This window comes from Pan troglodytes, chromosome 21 (assembly GCF_028858775.2).
Source record: "Pan troglodytes isolate AG18354 chromosome 21, NHGRI_mPanTro3-v2.0_pri, whole genome shotgun sequence".
NCBI lineage: Eukaryota > Metazoa > Chordata > Mammalia > Primates > Hominidae > Pan > Pan troglodytes.
Genome location: NC_072419.2, coordinates 21,055,646 through 21,081,602, shown reverse-complemented (window position 1 = coordinate 21,081,602; position 25,957 = coordinate 21,055,646). Strand labels below are relative to the sequence as shown.

Genomic DNA, 25,957 nt, shown 5'->3' with positions numbered 1-25,957 from the left:
ACACTCATCCCTCCCTTTTCCCCAGTGCTCTCTGAAAACTGGAGGGTAGTTTGGGGTTAAGTGGAGTTCCTGAAGACCAAACTACTGTCATAAGTTCTACTGTTTTGGCCTACAGAGCCATGGGAGCACTCAAAACAATGATTCCAGTTTATCAAATACAATGTTCTCCAAAAGAGTAAGTCAGATTCTCCAGGTTGGAATTCTGGAATTCTCACCACAGATGGGTTGCACAGCCCTGGCAAATCGCTTAGCTGTCTGAGCTTCAGTCTCCCAGCAAAGTGGCGACAGCAGCACAGCACACCACATTCTGTAAGAATTCTCTCATCTAGCCTGACCACGCCCTTCAGAGTCAAAGGAAACGTCAGCAGTCATTACTGACCTCATTTAAGGACAGAGAAATGAGGGTTCTGAAAATATTCGTGTTTCCCAAAGGGTGATATACAAATCATGGATGATTCATAGGCAACCTTTGAGAAAGGAGAACTACTGACTTTGAGGAATGAAGAGAAAAACTGGCAAAAGATAGGGACATGGGGGAAAAACTGAATTCCCCAATAATAGCAGCTAGCAAATATTAAGCTGGCAAATGAAGGGATTAAAAATGAGCAAAACAGCTGCAGAAGACCTGGGAAATGGCCCATTCAAGAAAGTTGAGTTCTATGAACAGCTGATTCATAATGCCATTGACGGCCAGGAATTTCAACACTGAATAGTAACTTAAACTCTGTGATAAATGGAAAACTATGCTCAGAATTTTGAAATGTCTTAGACCATGGAAGGAAATAAGTGTTGAAGGAAAGTTCCCTGATTTCTTACTTCAAATCGGACCAGGTCCTACCTCATGTAAGGCCAACTTTGATGGTCATTATCCAGCTTCCCATGACTCTAAATTCCACTTCTGTAGTTTTGGAGTAGGTGCACTCATGCACTACATAACAACATTTTGATCAGTAATGGACTGCATATACAAGGTGATCCCATAAGATTATAGTGGAGCTGAAAAGTTCCCATTGCATAGTAATGCCATAGCCATCATGAGATCATAGCACAATGAATGACACTGATGTAAACAAACCTACTGTGCTGCCAGTCATACAAATGTATAGTACATACAATTATTTACAGTACATAATAATTGATAATGAAAGACTATGTTACTGCTTTCTGTATCTACCATACTATTGATTGCTGTTTCAGAGTATACTTCTACTTACTAAAAAAAAAAAAAAAAGTTAACTAGAAAACAGCCTCAGGCAGGTCCTTTAGGAGGTATTCCAGAAGAAGACACTATTATCATAGGAGATGACAGTTCCACGCATGTATTGGCCCTGAAGACATTCCACTGGGAAAAGATGTGGAGGTGGAAGACAGTGATATTGATGACCCTGGTCCTGTGTATGCCTGGACTAGTGTGAGTGTTTCTGTATTAGTTTTTAACAAAAAAAAAAATTAAGTAAAAAAAAGAAATTTTAATATAGAAAAAAGCTTATAAAATAAGGATATAAAGAAAAAAATTTTGTACAACTGTACAATGTATTTGTGCTTTAATCTAAGTATTATTACAAAATAGTAAAAAAGTTAAAAATAATTAAAAGTACATAAAGTAAAAAAGTTACAATAAGCTACAGTTAATTTATTATTGGGGAAAGAAAAAATATTTTTAATACATTTAACGTAGCCTAAGTTCACTGTGTTTATAAAAGTCTACAGTAGTATACAGCAATGTCCTAGTCCTTCACATTCACTCACCACTAACTCACTGACTCATCCAAAGCAACTTTCTGTCCTGCAAGCTCCATTCATGGTAAGTGCCCTATACACAATTACCATTTCTTAATCTTTTGTGTCATATTTTTACTGTACCTTTTCTATGTTTAGATATGCTTAGACACACAATACTTACCATTTTGTTACAACTGCCTACAGTATTCACTACAGTAACATGCTGTACAAGTTTGTAGCCTAGGAGCAGCAGGCTATACCATATAGCCTAGGTACGTAGTAGGCTATCCCATCTAGGCTTTTGTCGGTTCACTCTATGACGTTCACACAACAACATAATTGCCTAATGATCTGTTTTTTTCAGAACATATCCTTGTCTTTAAGTGATGTATGACAGTGTTTTTAATAAGACTCTCTACTGATGCTGAAGCCCAACAAAGTCTGAAATCCTCGTACACCAAAAGGCTTTTTTGTTCTTCCATGTGCACTTTACTCTTCTTGTAGCTAAATCTATTTTGGGATGGAGGGTGGTCATTTGCTACTTTTCTGAGAAAGAGGTGCCTTCTCTATGACTCTTATCTGCCCCCACCCCCACCCCCACATAGAGATATGAATAGTTTAAATTTTACTGTATTATAAAGATAAAAACAGGTAGCATACGAGAGAACTCAAAGGGTCATTTAAATGAAATGAATGAAAAATTGAGTCATTTTTGAGAAAATCTAGGAGCCACTGAATTATTCCAAGGTCACATGAAATAAAGAATAAAAAACAAATGTTCAGATACCAGGTTCAGCATGCCAGTCATTATGCTTTCTGATCTCCCTGAGGAGAAGCCTTTGTCATTTTAAGGAAAAGGATAAAAAGCATATACTTTTATCTGTAAAAAGGATTAAAGAAATTAAACATTTGTATTAAGTGCAATATTCAGTCACTGCTATCTTGAAAACAATTTAATACTTCACTCAAAAAAGTGAAATAAGTAGAGTTTTACCTTTAAAATAACTACAGACATATTCATGCACATACAGTCATCAAAAGAATGTTATAAAATTACAGCCAACTTTAGAGCAGAAACTGGATAACAACTCAGGAAAACACCATTCAAAATTGAAAGTTAATTAAAATTTAAATGAGAGAATATTAAGTTGTCTTTTTATCTTTTATAATTTTAGTTTTACTCAATAAATACAAAGGTCTATTCTTATATATTCCTTTTCCAAAACATCCAATGCATAGCTATATCTCAACAGTAATCCACCACAAAAGTTGTGCAGGGAAGTTTTCCCTTCCACTTCGGCCATCTTTGCAAAAGGTAATAGTTGTGATGGGCAGTAGTGATCACCCCCAATCAATCTGTACACCAGGCCACCTGGCATATTTGTAAACAAAAATATATTGTCAATATAATGTGTCTGTTTTCTTCAACATAACTTACTATGTCAGAAATTATGAGGTGTGAAGAGAACTGTTCTTTACCATGTTCTACATCTGATTCCATTACAAGAGAAGAACATTTTCATGACATTCATCTATTGCAGTGAAAGAAATGCCATCTTTTCAACTATACACAATTTAATATCATTATTTAAATCAATATTTGAAAACTAATAAAGAGATTATTGAAGCACAAGTTGATTTAATTTACACTATACTCTACAACTATGCACTGCATTAAGGAACCAGTTCCATTACATTTTGGATCCAATTCCTAGGACAAATTAAATCTTAATTTTCATGTTTCCCAAAACAATCTACATGATAAAATTGCATAGAAAGACTGACAGAGCATGATAACTGCTTGTACGGAGACCTTATATCACAGAAGTTACTCATCCAAACCTATTAACCGTTATATTCATTGAAAAAGGAAAAAAAAATCATAATTTCCCTCTCCAACTTGAATATCTTCTGCATAAAAGAAAGGGTAACAGCAAATATAAGCAGTTCAAAAAATAATGCAATTAGTTACTGTCTTCATTTGGAATGAAATTTATGAGGAAGCAGAGCATCATTAGGCCTCAAAAAAAAAAACTGCTACTGATAAAACATGCAAATCTCCAGTCAACACCTCTAATCACATTCTACTATGCCTCCTTGCTTTCAGTTTCCACCTAAGGCCACTGAATACTGACTATGATCAGATACTTTTCCAGGCACTGGAGTTACAATGATGTGCAACAATAGATGTAAACTATAAATGCTGCTTTTGTGAATTTAGAGTCCAAAGCCCTTATGTTTCTTTCCAAATAGGAGACAGGGCTTTTCTTGGTACTCCCTTTAGCTAAAACTATTTAGTAGGAGGGGGAAATTTATTTCTCACAGTTCTGGTGGTAGGAACGTCTAAGTTCATGGCACTGGCAGATTTGGTGTCTGGTGAGAGACTGCTTTCTGGTTCATAGACTTATGTCTTCTCTTCTCACTGTGTCCTCACATGGCTGAAGAGGGAGGGAGGTCTCCAAATGACCTAATTATCTTCCAAAGGCCCCACCTCCTAATACAATCACATAGGGTATTAGGATTTCAACATAAAAATTTTCAGAGGGACACAAACATTCAGTCTATAGCAGAAAGAGAAGGGAAGGAAAGTGAAGGAAGAGACAGGGAAGGGAAGGAAGGGACAGGGAAAGGAAGGCCATTAAATTAGAGGTGGAGCTGAATGATTGACTACATGGGCTTAAAGGTGTAATTGGGCTGGGCGCAGTGGCTCATACCTGTAATCCCAACACTTTGGGAAGCCGAGGCAGGCGGATCACCTGAGGTCAGGAGTTCCAGACCAGACTGGCCAACATGGTGAAACCCCGTCTATACTAAAAATACAAAAATTAGCTGGACATGGTGGCACCCGCCTGTAATCCCAGCTACTCAGGAGGCAGGAGAATTGCTTGAACCTGGGAGGTGGAGGTTGCAGTGAGCCGAGATGGCACCACTGCACTCCAGCCTGGGTGACAGAGCAAGACTCCATCTTAAAAAAAAAAAAAAAAAGGTGTAATTCATATGAAAATGGTTACGGTTATAAAAAGGTGTAATTGATATGAAAATGGTTATCAATGTGTCAGTAATACTATGCATTACTAACAATGGTGATAAATTAAGAGATTTCACCACAATGATATTTGAATGACTCTAAGATTTGAGTTTTTCAAGGGCAAAGATCACATTGTATTCCTTTTTGCATCTCTAGCACCTAGCACAGTGACTGACATAAGATAAATACGTGGTAAATGCTGAGTGAATCAATGACTAAATCTTACCTTCTTATCATGGATTGGGCAGAGGGCTAAAATTTATTAATTCTGACTCTGCCTTGAAAACCTCTGAAAAAGAAAAGTAGAAGTAATCTTCCAAGCATAATTACCCCTATGTGGTTTAAAAGAAATCACATAAAAATTACTAAAATAATCATAACAATCAATTTTACAGCAAGGCAATAAACAATTAAAAATGCTTGATGTAAAAATATTACTTATTTACATATAAAACAGGTGATAAGAACAGTTTACAAAACACATTAATAATTTTAATTTAAAAGAAAACTAGTATATACAGTATTTATTCTTAGGTCTACTTTTTTCTATTTCATTATTTTGTTAGGACAATATGATATTAACATTTAAAGGGGTCAAAGAACATATGAAGAAACTACCTTCTTAAGTAATTCCTCCTCTCCCCCTAACTATAGATTCTAGCCCAGCCTATAAACTCATTAGATACTTGATACCACCAATAAATTGAGTGTGGTTTGTTCTCTGATAATGTCTCAGACGAGAATGGTGTGCATGGCAGTCATTGCTGGTGCACTGCCCAGATCTCCATGACTTGGACCATTCGGTGCTGTTGGTATGACTTCTAGAACATGTGTCTCTTTGCCTGAGGGCTCTCTCTGGCCACTAGAGTGGGCTTGCTTTGCCTGTAGGCATGGAGCGCCATAACTTCTGGGAAATTCATGTCCTCCAGTGCTCTCACCCTTCAGGTGGGATAGCTCCGAGGCACGTGCAGAGTTCCCCAGTAGAAACAACCCCAGTTGCTCCAGGTTAATTTGCTTGTCACCCTTTTTTTAGCCTCATCCATTCCCTTTTTTACTTCTCCCACTCCTCTGTTCATTTAATACTTCCAGGGATCACTTCCCAGTGAATTGCCAGCATTCTAATCTAAAAAAAAAAAAAAAACTAAGATAATGTATTTTATAGTGTTAGATTTATAAGATAAATGCAAAAGGTGAAAATGATTGAAAAAAAAGATATAGTAGAAATGCTTCACACCAGTATTCTGAATGTAAATCTGAGTTTATAATTGGCAGTTGGGGTAGAGGGAAAACTATCATGGAGTAATCATTTACTCAAGAAACAGCAAATATTTTTCATACTCTGATTCTGAAAACGTGAAGAAGGCATAGCCCTTGCTCTGAAGAAATAAGTCTTATGAGAAAGTCAGATACAAAATGTGAAGGGGCCAAGTCTCCAAATATGGCCCCAATAATTCCTCCAATTTTTTATGCAAGCCCCTTTGCGACGTGGCTTTGCCTCTCCTCTTATCAAGAGGTGTAGTCTATTTTACCATCACTTTAATTCTGAGTTGGCCTTTTGATTTGCTTTGAGCAACCAAATGCAGTGGAAGTAATATCTGGGATTACTACTCTATCCCTCAGGAGGACTGGTACTTTCACTCCCCCATCTTGGAGCCCAGCATGGTGATGCCAAGTCCACACGAGACTGCAGGATGATTAGAGCCACACAGAGGAGACGCTGGAAAAAGAGAAGCCATTTTGGAAATTCCAGCCCCTCTTAAGTTCTCAGCTGAATGCAACTGTATGAGTGACCTCAGGTACACAATCAAGGAGAATCTCCCAGCTGAGCCCAACCAAGCTACAGGATCATGGGAAATAGTAAGTTGTTTTAAGCCACCAAGTTTTGGAGTGGTTTGTTAAGCAATAACAGATAACTGATTCAACAAGCAATTACAGTGCAGTCTGATAATTCCATTCCTCAGATGACACCTCTCTGCTTCATGTGTCTCAGTCCCACCAGGCTAGCTCTGGCGAGGAGACAGCCAGATCAGGAGCCACTGCTGCCACATCAGGAAAAAGTTCCAGTTTCGCTCTACCATCCAACACCTAGCCAGACTCGATTTGCAGCTCAATTGACTGAAGCAAAATACAACAGCTCAAAGAATAAGCCTTATACAACATCTGCCTGAAGGGATTTATGACCCTGGAAGAGAGAGATCAGATCAGAAAAAAAGATCTGGGAGTATGTGATCTGCATGATGGACTTTGTTTATGGGGACCTGATTCAGTTTCTGCCATGCATGCACATTTATCATGAGGATTATATAGATAACTGGTTGATGAGATCCTTCACGTGTCCCTCCTGCATGGAGCCAGTTGATGCAGCACTGCTTACATCCTATGAGATTAATTGAGCCAGGCTCTCTCATCTGACTTCAAGTGAACCACATTTTTGGTGGTTTTGATTGTTTGTCACTGAGCCCAAAGAGGCAGGGATTAGGAATTAAAATAATGCACAAAAGTTTCCAACAAATTTCTGGATGGCTGCAGATGTTGGGGGAAAAGTACGTGATATTTTAGAAACTTAGGGGGCAAAGTAGGATGACATTTTTATGTAAAGCCTGGACCCAACGTTTAAAAATATAATTGTATTTAGATCTTGAAAAAAAAAAGAGAAAATACAGATATTGAGTGAGCACCTACTATAAGCTAACACTGTGCAGGGACTAACCAAAGATACATAAAATGTAATTGCTGCCATAAACACACATTTTTGCTAGGAACAATGGCTATTATTTGTAATGATTAGAGGATACTCAAGTTATGTGCAGTATAATTATGACCCTTTGGAAAAGAAAAGTTGAGAGAATAAAAGATGGAAGTGTAGGCTAACTGAAGGAGTTTAGCTGAGATCAAAGGAAGGGAAAGTTGGGATCAAAAGAAGGAAAAGCCATCCAGGTAGGGGGAAGAGTTGAGTAAAAAGGCAGGAGGCTAAACAGGGATGACAATCAGGATCTGTCTGAGAGAAAAGTGGAAAATGTGGATAGCAAGATGTAGTCTCTATTTTCTCACTCTGCAATCCTAAAACATGTTCCCTAACAATATATGATGGATATTGGCCCTTCTTTCCTTTGAACCAGTCAAAATATTAAGAGAACCACTTATGAACAGTAGCAAAATATCACCCATCTTCTAATTACTGTTGAAAAGCAGATTTGCAAAATATTTCTCCTGAAGGATTCTTTCTTCTATTTTGTGGCAAAGCACATACCAGTCAACCACATGCATATTGCTATAACTAGGTTATAGCTACTGCAACAGCTAGCCTTAATACTTAATGCTATCAATACAAAAAAAAGTTCTAGCAATTACTTCATATTTCCATTTGCAACAAATTTTTACTATATTTACATAGAGTTTCAACAGTTCCTAATATCTACAATGTGGATGGATAGCATCTTACACTTTGAAAATTAATAGGGAGACTGATTCCCTGGACTTATTTAAACATAGTTATAGCTAATATATTATTACCTTAATAATTTGTTCCCATTCATCAAAATAAAAAATGCAGTGCATTTATAAATTTAAATGAAACACTGATTAGAGTTTACATTTTCTCTTTTACACTACAAGCAGCCAGTCAATGCAATCCCATCTTTGTTAAGTGTCTAGAACATGGCTAAAATAATATATGTGCACATGTATACAGATATCTCTACACCCATATATGTAAATACTGGTTTACGGCTTGTATAGATTCTGAGATTTATTAAATAAGACACCTTCACTGCTTCCCAGAGATAATAGTTACCTGACATATACAATTCTAAATGAGGTACCTTCTCTCTCTCTTCCACACCTTCAAATTAATAGTGTTTTCCCAACACCGATTGCAATTTCTCAAAAGTGAACTTTAACAAACAAAGCATTTAGATGTTATGAAATGCACTATCTTAATGTTCATAAAAGTTATTGCTTACACCCGGCATGATTACTTAATTACTATGATTCAATTATCAACAAAACAAAATGCAGAAAGTAGATCTCACTTGCTTTCTTGCCCAGAAGCCACATCCCATAATTAAATTGGAAGATGGTAAAAAATCTCCTCAAACAATGCAAGGGACTGGTGGAGCTGTTCCTTCTGCTCATGACCTTTGGGTTACAGCTGAATCGGATCCTGTAGGCTGTAATGACTAGATCACCTGAGACCAAGGCTGCGAGCTAAATGCACACAGCTTTAGGAATTGAGTTCAGAGGAATGAAAACTGGACTCCCAGATCCAAGGAGCAGCCAACAATACCCAAAACCCACCCAGGTACCAGACAGGATACCTGCATAGAACTCTGTGCCCAGTAAAATGATTCATTGGCCTGGGCAAGAATAATCTCAAACCTGTAGGGTAAATTGTGTGTATGAGTGGGCAGAGACCACAGTGTCTTTTTTCCTAGACAGGCTTCTCCCTACATTTAATCAGCTACACTTACATTTCATCTCTCAGAGAGTGAATATAGTGTTCCCATCTTCATCAAGTGGTCTCATCGTCATCATCATCATCTGGACAGATACTATTAGTGCTCCACCCATATGCCCTCAGCTCTTACCATTTCAGGCAGGCCAAGCTGACTTCCAACTGTTAGCACTTGTATTTCATTGCCTGAAAGCTTCTCTGCCTGCCAAACACCACTCTGCCTATGCAAGTGGAAGGCTGTAAATGCCAAGGAATTAATACCCCCACAGAGTAGCCCTCAACTAATGACTGCCAGGAGTTGATGGATAAATACTCCAGCTCCCTTATCTCTAGTGGGAAATTCTGTACACTTGACTCTCAGAATGCCACAGCATCATTAAGCTCCAGTTGCCTTCCTTATTGGCTTTTTTCCTTCTCTGCCCTACTTTTTCACTCCCCTATCAGTGTTCCTTGAGATTACCTCTTACATAAATTACTTATATGAGAATCTTTGTCTCAGGGTTTGATTCTCAAGCAACTCAAATGGAAATCATCATCATCATTGCAACAATAATAAGAGTGCTCACTACTTACTGGGTTCCTACCATATGGACTTGAAACTTTTACTCATTATTCTTATTAAAATTTTAATTCTCACACATATGGCTATATTACCCATGCCTTATAGCCAAAAAAAGAGAGACATGGGAGATTTAAATAAGTTGCTGAGATCTAGATCACTGAATTAATAAGATTAGAAGACAGAATCTGTCTGATTTCAAACTCATTTTGCTCATTCTACCATACTATGCTGACACCCATAAAAAGTAAAATTAAAATGATTTAAAAACAAAATTCACATGCTGAGCCCTACTCTATTTTCTAAAAAAAAAAATGGAATCATTTTTATTTCAGCTACTTAATAATAAATATCCAAGAATATATTTATCAACCTAACAATAGTTTCAAAAAGAGTCATCAGAAAGTGGATAGTATATCCATATGGAACATTCCTCCACTTAATGTTTGGCAGTGTCTGCTTTTTGCCACATTAGCCTTTTATAGGAGCAGGAGACTTCCTTTAGAGCAGGGATAATGTCTTATTTGTGTCCAGATTCCCAGGAAGAAGCCAGCCAAATAGACATTTAGTGAATATTAGTTGAATTGACTGACTTGGGGTCTACTAAATTGTAATGATATGGACAAGTTTGAGGGAAATTCTTTTTGATAAGACTTCGTCTGGATGCAAAGGAGACTGATAGGAAAGACAAATGTTAGAAAACGAGGAGAAATGAAATCCATGATCTTCCCTAAGTATTATCTATAGAGAGAAGGACTTGTGCTTCAAAGACATCTGATATTGTAATGTAAGTGGTGTTTTGATATAATACTATCTTAAAATTTTTGACTTAATGATATTTTCAACTTATGATTATCAGGATATGACCCTATTGCAAGTTGAGGAGCATCTGCATTTACAATTAAGTTACTTTTAATAGTTCTACAACCTCCTATTTATAACTGTAAAATAGAAGTTTCTAAATGTATGGAAGAAATAGTCCATGAGAGAAAAACAGAACTTTTCATTATATCAATATGCCAATTATGTTAAAAACTATGTACGATTAAAACATTAAAATCCTAAATGGCTTCACCTTAAAAAGTGTAGAGTAAAACAATAACCAGTTAAAATTAATTCATACCCTACATATAGGAGCTTAAAAGATGTAAAACTTAAAGAGACCAGGGAATATTATTTGAGATAGAGTGGTTGTGTGAAAATATAGTTATAAATTGCATGCTGTGTCAATTAGTTATAAATTTCATGCTGTTCTGTTCTGTCCTGCCTGGGATTTGAATCATCACTTTGTCCAGCATGTCCACTCTGTATACACTACCAGTCCATTAGTCACTTACATCATCAGATAGGAAAACATAATATATATAGGGTTTGGTGCTATCTGTGGTTTCTGGCATCCACTAGGGGTCTTGGAATGTATGCCTTGAGAATAAGGGGTGATCATTGTATAGGACAGAGGAAGAAAATGAGGTACAAAAGGGACAATTCTCTACAGAAAAATTTAAAAATCCCATAATTACATCTCCAAATCATAATTGGTTGTTTTAAAATAAAAGATTATTTTAAAATTAAACCTACAGCAGAATCTGAAAATTATAATAATTTACCATTTAATTAATTCATTATGTAAAATTGTACATTTAATTTAGAAAAAAACTTTCCAGAAAGCAGGAACAGTATGAAAATTGTCATATTTAATTGCAGATTATTTTACCCTATATCCTATTATAAAAATTTTCAATTATGCAGCAAAGTTGAAAGAACTGTAGAGTAAAATCCGATGTACCCACTACCTGGATTCTCCCATGACTATTCTATTGTGCTTCTTTTATCACATATCTATTAATCTAACCATCCTTCAATCCATTGTTTAATCCATCTGATTTTGGTACATTTCAAAGAGATTTTCAGACACAGAAAAATTCTCCTTAAATACTTTTGCATGCATATAATTAATTATAGTTCAACATTTGCTTCCACTTTATATTACATTTACATACAATGAAATGCACAAATGTTAAGTATTCATTCATTGAATTTTGATAAATATGTGTATTTGTGAACACCCAAACTCCTTCAGTACATAGAACATTAAGTTATGGATTATTTTGAGGAAAATAAAATCTTAGTATAAGCTCCCTTTTCTTTTCTCTAATCCAAAATATTTAGAATGTTTAAAGTGAAACAAAGAACATAGTTTTTCCTTAACCTCAACAAATATTTTCAACTCCATTTCAGTAAATAAATAAAGAGCAGCACATGAAGTGATGCCTATGGATTAGCTTGATTTAGAGCAGGGATATCACACCAAACACTGACAGTGCCATATTGGCAAAATATACATAGGAGTGCAGTGAGGGAAAGACAAAAGGGTGTGATGGTGACTGTGGTCAACACACCCACATTCAGCTCCAGCTAACTGATGCCATGCAGGCATAGGTGTCTCGCGTCAGCAGACGTTCAGGCTATTCAAGAAAGGCTGGGAATCCAGATATTTATGTGCAATATACTGAATTTCTCAAATGTTAAGAATGAAATTATACATTTTAAAAACATTATGTGGTTTATTAAAATTGTGCCTATAAGTCTCCCAGATTACATTCTGTAGTTTTGAGTTTCATGCCATTTGATGACTTGTGGTTCCCCTGTAGTATTATGATGATCAGATCATATTCTGAGTCAACAGATGAGTCTTAGAATCATATTATTTAAAGGATCTATTAATCAATATTTTTAAGACATTTGAGACTTGAGCAGTTAGATATACCAGATATACCATATGCTATTATAACAGATAAACATAAAAACCAAAAGTAAACAGTAATATGTCTCTTTCTCCTCAGGAAACAAAACCACACAAAATGAATCTGATAATACCGGCAGTTTTATAGACACCATTCCCTCTCAAGCACATCATTTTGTTCACATATCCATGCATTCATTATATAGTGTGTGTGTGTGTGTGTGTTTGTGATGTGTGCTGTGTGTACATGTGCTAGGCACTGTCCTAGGTCTGAACATACAACAGTAAGTTAAAGAAAAAACCCAGTTTTATAGAGTTTAGTTCAGGGAAGATAGAAAATAAGTTCATAATATGCCTTGTAATTATAAGTAATAGGAGAAAAGTAAAGCATGGTATGGGTGGGAGGTTTATATGAGATGGTCGGAGAAGACTTCCCCGACAAGATGGACTCTGAAGGGAGATAGAGGAAGAAACAGAGAGGGAGCACTAAAAATATCCTGGGGACGAGAGATCCATACAGACAGAACTTGCCAGACCAAATGGGAAGACCTTAAATGCACCTCTAAAAAGTATGTCACCAAATGCAAATTAATATATGTGTGCTCCCCTTTCAGAGTACCTATTGTCACATAAAGTCTATACAAATTGAGAGTGAAAGAACAAACACAATATTTTGGATTTAAGGATATGAAACCACCCTAGCAAGGCTTTATTACAAGCTTATTATTCAGAGGAATCAATTCTGTAATTAAGATGTAATATGATTTACAATTTTTGATGTATACTTTTTGCAGAATGCATTCACCACATAAAGATATTCCCTACCAACAGAATTCATAAGCACTAGATATTGCCAGGTGAAGTAAGATGGGGCTAATTATGGACAGTTGGCAGAACATTTTCATACAGAAAAATGGAATCTATATGAAGAATGAGAACATGAGCTCATTATAAAGTCTTCAGAGATTATGCCTGATTTTTCTTTCCTTGAGCCTCTCCTAATGTAGAGCACGGTTATAAAAGTTAAAGAACCTCTCTGTTGCCAGCCCCTCTAAGGGTGCTGATAGCAGGTAGTGCTAATGTACCTTGACATAGGATTTTCTTGCTCAGAAGCTCAAAATAGGTAAAAGGGATTATGGCAACATCTTCACCTGACCCAGCAACATCCCTGTCTTTTGTCACCCATCATGCCAGATTCAGAAAAGTCGATCTAACATTTCAATCAGAGACTGGCAGGATTTGCCTTTTTATACCTGTCAAGATTGAAGGTAATTGTGCTCCCAGGGCCATTCCACTTGAAGGAAATATATGGAAATTAGAAATATACCACATTCTGAAAGAAACTGCCAGTTTCTGAGCACCTTCGTGAACTCTCTTTTTCTGTTTAATATAAAAATAGAAGGGGAAGGGCAGGGGAAGGGTTAGGTTGGAAGCACACAGTGAAATATGTTTGACTGCCTGCAAAGTCACCACATTGAAGCTGCCACTGCTTCTTGCCTTGACATAAACACTTCATAGTCTCCAATTATATTAATTGCTCATGTGGTAAAAAACCATCTGGGGAAGTAAACGTAACTGAGGTCACAGACATGATAAACTTGGAAACATCCTGAATGCAAACAAGGGCAACATAAAGATGTTATCCCATCATTTTTGGTTTTAGGGTTTTGTTTTTAATAAATTGGGACTCTTTTTAAAACGATGGCTATGTTATTAATTAAGGACATTGCCATAATGTCTTTAAAAATGTATGTGAATATATTTACAATATTACTGGTAACTGAAACTAAACCATAATTCTCTGTGAGTTATGAGACTATTAGGACCTTTAAAAGAAGGGCAAAGCGGTCTCAAAATGTAAAAGATCCCAACATGTTCACATGTGAAACAGATTTGCTTAGCATCCAGGAACGGGCCACAGCTGCCATTACATCTAATGCTTTCCTCCCTATCTACCTCTCTACTAACCAGTGGAAAAAAATATGATTCACATCCTTATCAGAATTTGTTACCTCTGTATTTGTGTACAAAGCAAGACCTAAGTTCTCAATTTCTCTGAAGAAAACAAAGTAAATTGTCTATACATTAGCAGCATTATCTTTGAGTTATCAGTGCTTATCAAAAATAGAGGATTTATGGCACATACGCTGAATGCATCTTTTTAATTTTTTTAAAAAGTCATTCCCTAGGGAAACTTAGAAGTAACTACTTTGTTTCAGGAAGCATTTTTATAAAATATCTTAGTGGCATGAGTGCTGATATATTTACCTGTGCAGAAATGAGCCCAATCATTAATAGCTGGTTTTCAGGGCCTTCATATTGTCCCCCTTCCCTAAATGGTCAAATCCAATCCTTTTCACACAGGTCCTTCCCTCACTCCCCCAACACTCTCCCTTCTTCTACCACCACCTCCCGGCTCCATCTCCCACTGGAAAAGCAGGAGTCAAGGGAGGATGGCCAGAAGAAGGTATTTCTAAAATTCCGTGTATGATTATTGAAACTTGGTCAGAAAAGCTAAAAGAGGTGTCAACTTGTGTATGTGGGAACAACTGCTTCAGGAAACAACTGCTATACCTTTTCCTTCCCCTAAATAAAACAAAAAAATGAGATTTTGAGGAGAAAAATGTTTGTAGCTCAAAATATTGTACACAATTGAGATAATTTTGAACAGAGTCACATAAGCTGGACAGAGAAAGGTCTTGATTTCTACTGTTGCCAAATTTTGTCTAAGACAAAGTATCTACATTTTTAATCCATTGCTCATTCATTCACTCATTTCCTTACTCAGCAGTTAGCCAGTCATATGTGAAATGTTTACTGAATGCTCATTATGTGCCAGGAAGTTCTAGGCACTAGGGACACACCAGCGAAACAGAACGCACAAAGTCCTGACTCTCACGGGGCTTACATTTGGAGACTGGGTTGTGGGGAGCACGGAGAGAGATAATAAACATGTAGGCTCGAAAATAAATGAGGAACTTTTTCAGAATGGGATACATGCTATACAGAAAACAGAAGAGGGTAATAAGATGCCTGGAGTAAGAGAGGGGGGCGGTGAGCAGAAGCCTGTCTGAGGAGGCAGCATCTGAGCTGACATCTCAAGGATAACAAGAGGACAGTGAGATGACAATGTACGAAGGAGTGAGTGGGACATAGTCATGTCCTGAGGTGGGTATCAGTTTCTTATGCGCCTGGAATAGAAAGAAGGCCGGTGTGGTTAGAGCTGAGAGAGTCATGTGTAGAGAGGTGGGAGGTGAAGACTAGAAGACAGGCAAGAGCAGGCTCATAGTAGCTGAGCAAATTGTGGATTTTGCTCTAAGTGCAGTAGGACTCATTAGAGGGTGTTAGGCAGGGATGTATTGTGATCTGATTTCTGCATTTTAAATATTTCAGATGCTGCATGGAGAATGGACGGAAGAGAGGAAGTGTAACAGAGGGAAGGCTTGTGACAATAAGTTGCCATCTCTCCTCCATTGCTCCAGCCTTTGATTCACAAGCCTTCTGGCATGAGGACCAGGGATATTCTAGTCCTGCCCTGGGGCCAAGAGCTGGGTTTAGCCCTGAGAAAAGGGTGCATTGGTTTCAGTGTACAAGAGACTCTAGACAGCTTACTCAGGTCATATGCTCCACCCCCTCCCAAGGTTGAGACCTTGGACAGGTAATCGTTCTCTACCTCAGTTTCTTTTCATGTTTTAAAATGGGATCATTATATTATAGTATCCCCTTCATGGGATTTTTCTGATTATTTATACCGAACAGTGCTAAAATAATGGTGGGAACATGATAAGCACTCAAGAAAAGATAGCAAATAGCACTACTACTACAATCGCTATTAGGTCAATTAAGCAGATGGTATTTTGAGATCCACGTTTGAGAAGAAGCAAAGAAGGTGAAAATAAAGAGCTAGTAAGGAGCTGCATCGGATTTCTGAGAGGTTCCTGTTTCCTTCCTGCCATCTGTATCCTGAGGAAGACTGTCTAAAATGGGCAAAGTATGAGAATTGTCTACCTTCAGACTATGCTGGAAAATGAGCAGGATGAACCACTGGTGCCATTTCCAACTTTTCCTTTTGGTCATTTAGTTGGTTTGAGACAAGCAGATGAGCTGGAGAAAACAGAAGTAGACATTCTATACATTAATAGAGCCCTGAAGCTCCTTTTCAATAGAAACCACATGGAACTTACATTGGTGATGCCCTGCTTCACTTCCTCTTAGCCCACCTCTGAGTTCACCTGAAGCTATCTGGTTCCTATACACACCAACAGCTCCCCAACTTAAAGCACTTGTGTCTTTCTGCCTCTCCACCTGCTCAGTCCATGTTTAGGGCAGGCTGAAAGTGCCAGAGATTAAACACCCCCAAGAGAAAACACCAACAATGAAGAATGGGGTAAGTGACTAAATACTCAACTTCCCAGTCCCTAGGTGTAGACAATTCTGAGGCTATCTTATACAAGATCTATAGCAGGACTTAGTCCTAGTTACCCTTATCCTTAATCTGCTCATTAAAGTCCTTTTTTTAAAGCTGCCTCACTCTCCCTCATTCTTGTTTCCTGGAACTACCTATCAAATAAACTATCATATCTGAGTCACTGTGTCAGGTTTTGCTTTTGGAAGAATCCTAACTAGGACACCATATAATGCTTTCAAACAACATAGATCTCATATGAGCTTTCTTCCCCAATGAAGTAACATTTTCCAACCACTATCCCAATGATCAATCCCAGGGTAGAATAAGAGTGAACAGAAAACAGAAGGAAGGGGGTTGGAGGGAATAGGGAAAGCTGTAGGCTAATATCATGGCCAGGAAGCCACCCTGACCCTTTCTGACTAAATCTACAGTCACAAAGACAGGCACTTGCATAATAAAGATGCATGAAATGTCTGTGGCATTAATTATTATCTGACTCGGAATTTTGACAGAATTCAGTTAAAAACTGAACATGTTGAGACAGGCACTGGCATGAAGCCCCAACCTAGTCAGATGTACATCTTAATTTACTGCAGATGGGCACCAAGTCATTTTGCCAATTTGGATGTTCCCAATAAGGTTTCACAAATAGATCTGTTCTCCAACAATATCTGCCTTCAATCAAAAGTGAAACAAATATAAAAAATGTGACTTAATGTATACATGCACACATAAATGCACACACACATGCATGCCCACACACACATACACACCAATGTTACCCGTTGGGTTTCAGCCCAGTTAGGTTAGATTTTGTTCAAAGATAAAAATAACCTCTTATTATCATTTTGCTCCTAAAGATTCCTTGCATTTAACCATGTTAATACTTATTTATAAAGATGAACTGTCCTCAAAGGGAATAAAATAAATAATTGCCAACTATTTCACATATGTTCTCTACACCTCCAACTCTCATATATTATTCTTTATTCTTCCTCAAGTATAATATAAAACTAAGCTCATTTCTCTTCTATTCAGGCTATGGATTTTCCTTCATTTTTCTGTACCCAGTAAAATCCTCCACTTGAGACATGAAAGTTCAAAGTGTTGGCTAGTCGAAATTCCACCTATTTAATGGAGAATGCATTTTTAAAGAATAATTGTCACAGATAATTATTTTATATTAAATGGCGATCACTGGAAGTCAACATTGTGCACATATATATATACATACACACACATTTATGTTGTTGGGTATCATGGGAAAGTTCTTTGTGACAACTCTTTGAAACTGTAGGTAATTTCTCCCAATGACAAATAGTTCAAATGATTTTACTTCTAAGAGCTATCATGCCCCAGCTCCTTTATTTTTTATTTTTTTGTCAAACCATGATACATTTCCTTCCTATAACCAACAGCCCTGTTTCCATTAGATCAAAACTATTTTATAGATTCTAATAAGTAAACAATTCTCCATAAACAAAGTGAATTATATTAGTACTAACTTTAATACTTGAATCTAAAAATATATACTTGAAGAACTAGTGAAATCTTGTACAAATTCAATTCTAGAATACCTTCTTAGGATATAATATGATCAGGTTAGTTCTCATGCTTAAGCCTGTTGGTACAAGTCACTTCAGTGCCGCCTGACCATCTAATCCAAGGAAAGTGAAGGAAAGTGAGGGTCCTGGTAAAATCACAGCAGCTAAGGGAAGATACTGGGAGGCCCTAATGCATAATTAATTCTGCCCTGTTTCTTCTTCTTCACTATATACTCAAGACTTTAACAGTTAATCAACCACAGCTTCGTAGCTACTAACCAACACAGTGCCCACCCAAGTCCTTGGCAAGACTTCAAGGAGAAAAGGATAACTCTTTTTTTTTTTTTTTTTTTTTTTTTGAGACGGAGTTTCACTCTTGTTGCCCAGGCTGGAGTACAATGGCGCCATCTCAGCTCACTGCAACCTCTGCCTCCTGGGTTCAAGCAATTCTCCTGCCTCAGTCTTCGGAGTAGCTGGGATTACAAGTGCCCGCCACTACGCCCAGCTAATTTTTTGTATTTTTAGTAGAGATGGGGTTTCACCATGTTGGCCAGGCTGGTCTTGAACTCCTGATCTCAGGTGATCCGCCCGCCTCAGCCTCCCAAAGTGCCGGGATTACAGGCGTGAGCCACCGCGCCCAGCCAAGATAACTCCTATAAAGATGCCTAACTAATTCAAAAATACAATCTTAAATTCTAAAGGAATCTTGGCAGTTCCTTCAATCCTCTAAACCAAGTAATAGTACTCAGATAAAATCATTCATTTTCTGCATAAATATTTCTAACTAGAAAGTACTCATCAGCTCCCAATAGACAGAGTCATTCTATCGTTTTTTATGCTTGGATCATTATCAAGCTTATTCTGGTAATAAGTCAAAACCTCTCTCCTTGCCTCTTTCATCTATTGTCCCTAATTCTGCCTCCAAGGACAACAATATATTTCATAGTTCTCTTTAGTAACTGTCTTTTATTTTTCTGTTCAAAAACTATCCTTCCCCTACTCCCCATCAATTAATGTTAAGCCCCTTGAAAATGAAGAAATTATTTTAAAACTATTTTTAGACTCTGAGGATCTGATCCAAAGTAGATGCTCAATAAATGTACATTGAAATGCTAAACATAAAGCAATCTCTATTCCCTTCTAAAATACATCTGTATTTGAAGACACTCTTGATCAACGAGATTATTCATTGATCCCAATTATACATAACATACATTATTAAGTAGAAAAAAAATTCTTTTCTATATTTAAGGCAATTTTTATACCAGTGGAGGAAAACAGAAGCATGGATAAAAGTAAGAACATAATACATATTTATATTTGAATGTCAGCATACCCTCCTTTCTTAAAGTTCACCACATCTGAAACAAAACTTGAGTCAAAGAATAAAAATCCAAATACAACAAGACCCAGAAAGGTGACCCAGTTCTCCATCTGGTCTCTACCTTTAGTTCCTCTTTGTTCACCACTCACACTGAGGAAAATGAAATTACCCTTCCAGATAAAGCAACGCTCGAATCTGACGGTGTGGCCCTTTCTGTGTTTTAGGCTTTCACAGCTGGATCTCCACACCATCCTCAAGAAACACACGTGTAATTAATAATTTAGGTTTTAAAAGATAGAGCCTAAATGTCCTTCTCTTTTAACTGGTATTTTTTTAAATAAGTAGAAAGACTTGTAACAAGAACATATCTTGTGCAGAAGAAGAACTAAATATTACAGGGATTGACCATCAAATTGGTTTATGGAAAATTTGATAAGTTAAACATAGTTGCTATTGCTTCAAGTTACCATGTGGACACATTAAAGCGTATCCAAAAGTATATCCATGTGGACACATTAAAGTATATCCAAAAAATGAATGTCCAAACACAGGTAAGAAGGCTCTCAAATTCTTTACCTGGACTGTGAATAAGGCAATATATGGCTTTACTAGTGATTCCAATGAAAATATTTGCAAAGAAAGTGATGATTGTAGTAAAAGAGGTATATAATAGTATATGAGAATTTAAAACTATATACTATTTAGGATTAAAAGTTAAAAAAGAGAATCTTGTTTTTTAATTATACTTTAAGTTCTGGAATACATGAGAATCTTTTAATATGACCAGATGTTTAGAAATCAGGGATGAGTGCAACTTTGTTACTTTTCATCCTCTTTTTCTTTTTTCAAGATCAAATGGTTCACCACTTAGTCCACCATAAACCTAAACCTAGAGGTCATTTATTTTCCTAAACATTTTTGAGAATCTTAATAGTTAAGAAATAATCTAAAAATGTATAATCATAAGTCATGTGGCTATGTGCTTCTTATAGCTTGTCAAAAAACAAAATTTTCACTAACTGAGGTTTAAAGATAGAACTGGCTTTTGTTAGCGATTCAGAATTGAGCAGCATCCTGTCTACAAAACAGGGGAAGCTCCCATGAGCTGAGCAGCAGGTGTTGACTTTATAGACAGAAATTGCTAAAGAAAGCAGAAATAAGGAACAAGAAATAAAGAACGAAAAGCAGATTGGTCATTTCAAAGTTACTTTCCTTATAAGGTTAAAGTAGACAGAATTTCCTTATCATCCAGGCTTAGGTAGACTGAGCCGTTTCTGATTGGTTGCTGTGAAATCTCCTGTTTTTTGGAAAACTGGTCATTCAGTTTGGTTATTACATGGCACCTAGCAAGAGTGACTCCATTCTGGTTTGGTCTGGTATGGGCCTAGTTGCAGGAGCTCAGTCCAAAACAACAGATTCCCATAAATTGGGTTTAATAAGGCTTCACATCTTTTGGCCCTTCATACAAGGCTGAAAAAATAGCAAGACACAAAAAGCTCAGCACGCATGTCCGTAATTTCTACTACAAAGGCCTAATCCCGATGCATCACCCAGGGATTACTTGAAGACCTGAAACTTCAAGTTCACATCATTAATTCAGCACTCTGAGCAATATATGTAGTAAATTAAAGCAGAGATGAAGTGATTGACATTTTGAGAAACTGCCAGTAGCGTATATTTGAACAACAGGCAACCAAGTCACCACATCTGAAGCATTCACTCTCTTAACCAAGAGGGGGGAGAAACTGCTAATGAAAACTAACCTGCTCAAACATTGAATGACTATAAATGATCTCAATCACACAGTAATAAGTAATGGCTCTTAATACTGCACAAATCTTGTCCTTAAATTTTTTTGTTAAAAATGATTAGTTGTGGCTCAAGCCTGTAATCCCAGCACTTTGGGAGGCCGAGACGTGCGGATCACGAGGTCAGGAGATCAAGACCATCCTGGCTAACACGGTGAAACCCCGTCTCTACTAAAAAAAAAAAAAAAAAAAAAAAAAAAAAAATTAGCCGGGCATGGTGGCGGGCGCCTGTAGTCCCAGCTACTTGGGAGGCTGAGGCAGGAGAATGGCTGAACCCGGAAGGCAGAGGTTGCAGGGAGCCGAGATTGCGCCATTGAGCATTGTCACCAGCCTGGGTGACAGAGCAAGACTCCATCTCAAAAAAAAAAAAAAAAAAAGATTAGTTATACAGGATTGTTTTGTGCACAAAATGTGAAGGCTACGTTTCTAAGAAACATGGGTATTAAAATCATTATACTGCTATTGTCCTTCAGCATAAGCACAGGTTAGGCCTTTGGGAGGTATGAAGTAAATGTGCATTTAATAAAGAAATGAATGAATCTACAGTGAGTACAAATTGAAATCACCATATGGTAAAGAAAAAAACAAAACTCATTGGAATGTGCCCACACAGTGAATGTCGAGTGCTGGCTGAGAGGAACGTTTAATGAGAAAATGGAAGCACAGCTTTTATAAGGCTGGCTTTAGAAAATATGGGGTGGGGAGAAAAAACTTTCCACCAGGATTTGTTACTCCTTAGAGGCTTGAGGAAGCTCCTCAACCTTCCCTTCCCGGAGGTAGCTTCTTGTGGGCTAGTGGCTCTGTGTCTGAGATACTGGAGTGCTTATGGCTATAGCTGGGGCAGGACATTTAATTTCTATGTATCATTCAGCTTACCATTTGACTCTGATAATCATAGATGAGAACATCTGGTAAATTATAAAATTATAGGCAAAACGTTACCTCCATTATCATTACTACCACTAATAAAATACCTGCTATATAAGTTTTCTTGGGTTTCTGTAACAAATTACCACACAATTGGTGCCTTGAAACAACATAAATTTATTCTGTCACATCTCTGGAGGCCAGAAGTCGTAAATCAATGTGTCAGTAGGGCTGTACTACCTCAGAAGGTGCAGGGAAGAATCTTTCTTGCTAATTCCAGCTTCTGGTCACTCCAGGCATCCCTTTGCTTGGGACCACATGGCTTCAATCTCTGTGACCATCTTCACAAGGTCTTGTCCTCTGGGATACTGTGTCTCCAGTATCCCTCTGACCTTCCCTGTGTATCCCTGTGTTTCAAATATACATCTGACTTTAAGCCCACCCTGAATCCAGGATGATTTCCTCTTGAGATCCTTAATTGTATCCGCAGAGACCATTTCTCCAAATAAGGTCACATTCACAGGTTCCAGAGGTTAGGATATGGACATGTTTTGAGATCCTACTAGTTCAATCTACTACACCTGCCTCAATTTTTGACAAGTTCTTTCCATCCCTCCTCCTCCTACCTTCCCTGTCCCCAAACCACAAATGGAAAATAAAATAATTTCCAGAGATTGTCATATAATTTTGGCTAATTGCTTTGTATTCTTGGGACAATAAAAGAGAAAATAACAAAAGAATAAGTGGAGAAAATGCTTGGGCAATTGAGTGTACACAGTGACTAACAGATTATTAACAACCACCTTTTGCTACTGACTGCGCAAGTTTATGTCTCTAGAATGTGATATTTACAGGAGTTAAATGAAGCATAGTGTACTGATTTTGAACAATGATTCTCTTTCTTTAGACTTAATAATTAATTGCCATTCTGTTATGTATGCCATAAATGAGAAAATTAAACACACACTTAAAAATTTAAGATAAATTATTTTTCCGCGCTCTTAATCATCTTGGAAGGTGGAAGGATACCAGCAGTTTAATCAACTCTGTAACATTAAAATGTACTCCGCTAACAATTAGAGCTAATAGTTTAAATATAAGGTTTTGACCTTTAAGCTGCTCTCAGTAAGCATCAATACAAATCCTGCAGATAAGAACATGTATTTTTAGAGCAATTAAAATCAGATTTTTTTCTGCCAGAATATAATATGAATGTAAGCAGTGTGCAGGGAAACAACTGGCTATAATACATACATAAATCACACAGCTTTAGAAAGTACCCCATTCGAGAGCGAAATAAAAAATATGGAAGTGCTTCTTTCCCTTTTTGATGAAACAAATCTCCATCCCTTTGCAGGCTCTGTGACATTTCTGCTCTTTATTTTGTGTTATGGACATAAAGGAATGTGGCAGTTGTTGTTGGTCTCACATCCCCTGAGCCTTATCAGTTCCCTGGGACTTTTAGCTTCCAGTATCTGTATGTCTTTGCCTGAAAGCTTCCCCACAAGCTGCAAAACACCGTATCACAAGGGCCCTGGGGACATTAACACACTTCCCTGAGTTTCTCAACAGATAACTGGCAAAAGCTGGGGTACAATTACCCCAGCTCCCTTCCTCCTTCTGAGGGATAACTCTGCATGTAATTCTGTACCATTTCTCAGAGTGCCCCTATGGCAATGAGCTTCGGTCACCCAGTGATAATCCATTCTCTTCCCTATATCCTTGTATCACTTCCCCTCCTCCTCTACCTTCCAAATAAACTACTCGCACTCAAATCATTGTTTTAGGTTCTGCTTCTGAGGCAACCCAACCTAAAACATGGGAAAGAAAACACTATTACCCTCTTTGCTTAAAAATTATCTCAAAAATGAATCTTTCTGAAACCACTGCCATATATTAAACATTGATATACTAATATTAAAAATGAGAGCTCATATTTGTATAGTGCTGTGGCAGGTACCACTAGTTAATAAAAAGACATGACCTAGCCCCTTCTTCTTTTACCAAAATCCCAATTTCATTCAAACATTGAATGACTATGTGCCTCTGGGAAACTCAATCCTTCTAGGGAATAAACCTTGATCGGTCTTGGCAATCATGTCATTTCACTTCCATTTTCACTGACTGCTCAGGAATGGGCAAGAGATGCAGTTCTAGCTTATGGGACAGAACAGAAAGTTTTATTGGAGGTGTGTGGGAATTTTTATTTTATGCTTTAAAAAGGACATGAAAATTATTGTCATATAATGACATTAAGAGGAGCCTATCCTGGCCTGTAAATGCTGTGTAATGAGGTAGTCTAGGAGTCGTGGTAGCCATATCACAAACACGAGGTGAAAACCCTGAAGACAAAAGCCAATACACTAAGTGTGGCAGGGCAGAAAGATGAAAAGAGACCTGGGTTCTTAATTATATATTTATTGTTATTAACTAATGAATTAACTAATCCTGGAACTGCCTTATCTCTGAACTTCTTGTGATGTGAGATAATAAATCTTGTTGTTTAATCTTTTGGGTTTCTTGTTACTTGAAGCCTAAAACTAGCATGATGGCTTTTTCAGTGTGCAAAATGCTCTCATACAGACGATCTCATCTTTCTAGGTAAAGGCAACCTACCTAATAGCTCCCCTAGTGCCCTCTAGATCACAACTGAATCTCGTGCCCTTTCCTGAGCAATCACTGAATATGAGAAGTGAATGAACTCATCAAGGTTTACCCACCTCTGGACCTAGTTATACATGCAGATATAGGGATAAAGGCATGGGAGGAAAAGATACTGAAAAGCCAGTACCTAATCCGTGCTCTAGTTATTATTACATAAGACCCAGCCTCATATACCTTCCTCCATAGGGTGGGTATAGGGGTCAAATTAGATAACTTGCACCTACAGGATGTACCAAGAGCCTCTCACATTACTCTGTAAGTGTTGGTTATTCTATTACTGTTGGATTAGAGAAGACAGCCCAACCCAACCTAATCAATGGTCCATGTCTGTTTTCTGGACAACACAGTGATCCTGAAAATAATCCACAAATGAGATCGAGAAATGTTGGGCCCCCCCAACCCCCGCAAAAAGAAAAAAAAGACATCTCAAGGAGAAAAAGAAAAGTCAGCCTAACAAAGACATAGGGCTAAGAAAGCAAAGGACATTGGAAGGGAATATTAGCAGTTCAGGTGGCTAAAAGTAGTAGACAGAGAGGATAAGCAAAAAAGCTATAAAAGCTGGCAGTGGCTAGATCAGGAACTTTGTACACCATGTTAAGGAGTGTAGACTTCAGTCCAGGCACAGTGGCTCACACCTGTAATCCCAGCACTTTGGGAGGCCGAGGCGGGTGGATCACCAGAGGTCTGGAGTTGGAGACCAGCCTGACCAACATGGAGAAACCATCTCTACTGAAAAAAAAAAAAAACCAGAAACCCTGTCTCTACTAAAAAAAAAAAAGCAACAACACAAAATCAGCCAGGTGTGGTGGCGCATGCCTGTAATCCCAGCTACTTGGG

The 25,957-nt window shown here is 37.5% G+C and overlaps 1 protein-coding gene and 1 pseudogene across 9 annotated transcripts in view; one reads left to right on the top strand and one right to left on the bottom strand.

The window, feature by feature from the left end:
- MACROD2 (mono-ADP ribosylhydrolase 2) overlaps positions 1–25,957 on the bottom strand; it is a 2,047,165-nt gene that overhangs the window by 1,492,788 nt on the left and 528,420 nt on the right. The gene's annotated exons all lie outside the window — the stretch shown is intronic.
- LOC107969869 (RING finger protein 11-like) lies at positions 5,641–7,155 on the top strand (annotated as a pseudogene).